The sequence below is a fragment of the Lissotriton vulgaris genome, unplaced genomic scaffold (genome assembly GCF_964263255.1).
Source record: "Lissotriton vulgaris unplaced genomic scaffold, aLisVul1.2 SCAFFOLD_262, whole genome shotgun sequence".
NCBI classification, from domain to species: Eukaryota; Metazoa; Chordata; class Amphibia; order Caudata; family Salamandridae; genus Lissotriton; species Lissotriton vulgaris.
Genome location: NW_028253771.1, coordinates 240,883 through 246,040, shown reverse-complemented (window position 1 = coordinate 246,040; position 5,158 = coordinate 240,883).

The window sequence follows — 5,158 nt, the reverse complement described above, 5'->3', positions numbered from 1 at the left end:
GGATGAAATGCCCCTTAGCTCTGCCAGACTACCTACATAAACCATTCCAATGTGTCTAATATGTCAAAGCCAATAGGCAATAGACAGGTTAAAGTCAGGAATAAAGGATCTATGATCATATTAAGCAGCTATCCTCTTCTAGGTCTGGAAAAAAGGGCTTAAAAGGGCCAACACAGGCTAAGAATACCTATACTAGATGTGAGCAAGATTAAGGTCTATATCACTGCTAAATAAAGCCAAAAACTCTGCCATTACATTCCACCCTTAGATCCTTATCTTGCGAACATCAATAAACAACAACATCCATATAAACAAACATCAACACAATCTATCCAACACAGGCTAAGAATACCTATCCTAGATGTGAGCAAGACTAGGATCTATATCACTGTTAAATAGAGCCAAAAACTCTGCCATTACATTCCACCCTTAGATCCTTATCTTGCGAACATCGAGAAACAACAACATCCAAATAAACAAACATCAACACAATCTATCAACAAATCAAAAACCAAGAAAACTCTCTAAAATGAATGACCACTTAAGGAAATTCCACCTGAAACTCAATTGTAGGGAATACAAATCTAACAACCAACTGAAAACAAATCAAAGCACCCTTGACTTGAATGCTGAAACATATCTAAGATTGGATCTGATAACAACAGAAACTAACAAAAGCATCCTCAAACTAAATGTGCCTCAACTTCTAGTGATATCTGGTGAAATCTAGTGATGTAGGGACTTATGTGTTGCATGAAAACAGCAAGGGGCCTAAATGGGGCCTACCTACTTCGGACAACTTAAGCTAATGTGTTTCAACTTCTAATGAAAAAACAACAAAGGGCCTAAATGAGGCCTACCTACTATGGTCAACTTAAGCTAATGATGACACATGAAATCTATTGGTGAAGGGACTTAAATGTGTAATAAAAACAACAATGGGCCTAAATGAGGCCTAACTACTATGGTCAATTTAAGGAAACATTTTGGTGAAATCCGAGAAATAGACATGACAAAATATTTTCAAGGTCTGGGCAAACATTAATACATAATCATACTAAAAGACACACCTCCCAGGACAACCTAAAGTCTAGGGTAACCACCCTTTGATCAATCAAGGTGAAAATGTAAGAACAGTAAAAGACAACCCCATTTCTACAAGATAGCTGGTGTATATATATATAACACCTAGTTTCTTCACACTGTGGAACACATGTGTGCACCACCATTCAAATAAAAAAAAAGTCCTTCATTGGCAAAAACTGTTTTGAAGAAAACAGGAAAACTATAATAGGTGACATGTTTTTGCTTTAAAAGTGGGGCCTGCTCATAGTGAGTGCAAACATGGGAATAATGCAGGCCAAGGGATTATAGAAGAAAATCCTTTTGGGAAAATCATGATGATGGAGTCTGTCACAAATTAAAAAAAAAAAGTGTAATTGTGTTCTTCAAAAAAAAAGTCCAATGTCCATTTTGTTGCTTCAGTGTAGGCCACCACCCTGCATCTTCGGTATCCAGACACTTCCTCCGATGCGGCCATCCACCACCCTTCCGGTCTGGTCTGGTCTGGTCTGGTTCCATCTTCCAAAAATAACAAACTAACATAAAAACATGACTCCACGGAGTCTGTAGTGCTTTCGGTCCTTGATAACCTCAGGGAGGGAATGGACACCAACCAACCTCAGGCCCTGGTTCTCCTCGACCTCTCAGCCGCCTTTGACACGGTGGACCATTCCATCTTACTTTCCCGTGTCAGGGCGGCGGGGATCGGGGGTACCGCGCTGGTTTGGTTATCCTCCTTCCTGAGGGACCGCACCCAGGCTGTTCGCCTGGGTGACTTCACTGCAGACTTCCGTGACGTTCAGTGCGGGGTTCCCCAAGGTTCCTCCCTTTCCCCCCTCTTATTCAATCTTTACATCTCCCCTCTTATCTTTTCATTGCAACAAATGGAGGTCACCGTATTCAATTATGCGGATGACCTCCAGCTTGTGTTCAACCTCTCTTCCTCCCCCGATTCTATCTCCAACTTTCAAACTGTCATGCTGCATATCCGAGACTGGATGAACCACAACCATCTTAAGCTCAACCCAGATAAGACCGAGCTGGTGTTGACGGGTGGTTCATCCAGCCCCTGGTCCCCCATTTTCTGGCCCCCTTCCCTTGGTGCCCCACCCGTTCCCTCCACCTCGGTTAAAACCCTTGGCATCAAGCTCAACTCACAACTTACCCTTCACTCCCAGGTGAGTTCCGTGGTTTCTTCTTCCTTCTTAGCTCTTCGCACCATTCGTAAGGTGTCCCGTTTCTTTTCTTTTGATGCACTAAAACTTATCACCCTTGCCATGGTCGTATCCCGCCTGGATTATGGCAACGCCCTATATGCAGGCATCCCTGCATATAGTCTTCGGCGTTTGCAGCAGATCCAGAACCAGGCGGCACGCCTGGTGTTCAAACTCCCTAAATCCTCTCATACCACTCCTCTCTTGAAAGCTTTACATTGGCTTCCCGTCTGGGCCCGTGTCCAGTTTAAGCTTGCATCTATCACCTTCCAAGCACGACTGGGCACGGCGCCAGCTTTCATCTCCTCAGAGATCATTCCCTATGTTCCATCTAGGGAACTTAGGTCATCTTCCCAATCCTTTCTTACTGTCCCACGGTTTCGAAGAAAGAAATGGGGAGGCTCGAAGTTTGCGACCCTCGCCCCGACGTTTTGGAACTCCCTGCCTGCAGAACTCAGAGCTTCCACCTCATATCTGTTATTTCGAAAACAACTCAAGACATATCTTTTCGACAAATCCTTTAAATAATTCCCTAGTCTCTCTTCTTTCGCCTACCCCGGGACTTCTCCTCTGACCTCTCTCAGTTACTAGCGCCAAGAAACCGCAGGTGTACGTGCGCTGTATAAATAATTTTAAATAGAAATAGAAATAGAAGTAAAAAACTAAAAAAATAAAGGAAGTGGGAGGGGGAGGGGCCCACGCACAACCACAACCCAGCAATCCTAGGGACAAAAAAACAAGTATCATTATTCTTGCAAAATACAATTTTTATTTAAAAAGCACCCGGGTGCCTTTCATTATTGAAAAGAGAATATCCTAATTAATTAAAAACATTCAAAATTTAACTTTTAATGAAATTTAAGCAGGGCCTAACATACCCTAATCCTCTCTAAGCCAGCCTTCTCCCTTCAGAGTAGGAGCCAGGCTACAGTATGAAGTAATTTGAATCACTGCCAAATGATGATCTCACAGCAGGAGCAGGGCACTGCAAGCCTCCCATTTCCCTGATCAGAGAAGCCCGCCCAGGCCCACTGCAACTAACTAACTCCAAGGGCAAGAGTCTGCAAGAATCCCTTATCAGCAGGCAATGAAGCCGCCTGCGTCAACAGCCAAGAAGAGCCAGGTCCCCCGCCCTTAAATAAACAAGCCGTCCGCGGAAGAAAATTGGATTGTAGCCCATCATAACGAGACAGGGACGTGATCGGAGCTTGCAGAGGGAAGAGAAAAAAAACTCGTCTGCACAAACCAGCTGGTCTGCCAAGGTCGACAAACACATTCCTTGCAAGCTTGTTCCCAGGCCTGTTTTTTCTAACCAACGAAAGCTAACATTTAAAAAAAAACAATTCTGTTACAATGTACTGCTACTTAAAAGCTCCACTTTCTAAAAAGATTTTTGTCTAACTAATTCAGCTAAAGGCAAGATAATTGAAACATGGGCATTAATTCAGTATGCAGATCAACACACAAAAGGGGAAATTTGCTTCTGCACACAAGACAATACATTTTGCTTTTAAAAAACGAATTATCATGGACTGTTGGGTTTAATATTTCTCTGCACATATCTTTTACCGTGCAAGGTATTACCTTTCTATCAACAGCTTGTCAAAGTACATAGGCGAGCCTTGTAACTAAGTGCAAATTAAACTAATGTAAGGGAGATGGTAGTGTGTTATAGTTATCAATTTTACTATACACACTAGCATCCAGAAAATAAAAATATATACTATCAGCTGTTGAAAGAGAAATAATTTTAAAACAACATAAAATGCAGACACATTTCACCATTGTATTTTGTTCAACCAGGGGCATCATGTAATTTTGCATTACAATGTAATTTATAGCGCAAACTATTTAAATTGAACCTAATAAAAGGGCCACATTCATATATTAATAAACAGCCATTCATTTTCTAACTGAGTGGGTTAACTTACCAAGGCCGGTTTTGCTGCATACAATCACATTTACAAAAAAAAGTTTCAGTTTGCATTTGGGAAAATAATAATAAGAATACATTTTTTATTTCAAAAGCACACGGTTGCCTTTCACTAATTAAAAGCACATGTTACCATGCACTGTCGGGCAAGATTGATTATTCTCAACCTGTGATCATTGCAGAGCATTGGCCAACACATTCCTTTCTAGATGGAAAACCCTCAAAGAAATAATTAATGAAAACAGCCCGTAGCGCGCGCACACCAACTGGACCATCTTCTAATATTTCACAAATTTTAAACCATGCATTCAAAAATAATTCTCCACACGTCTGTGGATACATGTTAAGAAAGCACATTTAAAAGAACACAGCTCTCTCCGTGCAAACCCTTATCTCAATCCGACTGGTTGATTTATAACTTACAGTTCCAAGGCAAACCCACACAAATTCGTAGACGCAGTTCAAAAAGAATGTGAAATGAACAGAACCCTTCGCAAAGCACAAGATGTTACCTTTCCGTCAAGAAGTTGACAAAGCACATAGGCAGACCAAGGAATCAAAACCAAACCATCAAATAATCCTTAAAATAATCCACTGACTTTTATAGTCAGGTCAAATAACCATGCATGTTGACAGCATGTAAAAAATAAAGACTGCCATCTCAATTCAAGATATTAACCCTTTGGCAGCTCAAGCACAATCAATTCCCAATGACTGCAGATACATGGGAAAATCATGAGCACATCTCTTCACGTTTACAGATAACACGTACACACATTTTCAAAACGTTATCCCCAAGCACCCGAGAGAGATCCAGCTCTCTCCTGCCTAACGTAACGATAACATGCCCTGTCCAAGCCATGACCACATGGCGCTATTCACAAGCCATATTTACAAGACAAACTTTTCACAAACAATATTTCCAAGGCGCAATGCACAAGGAACACAG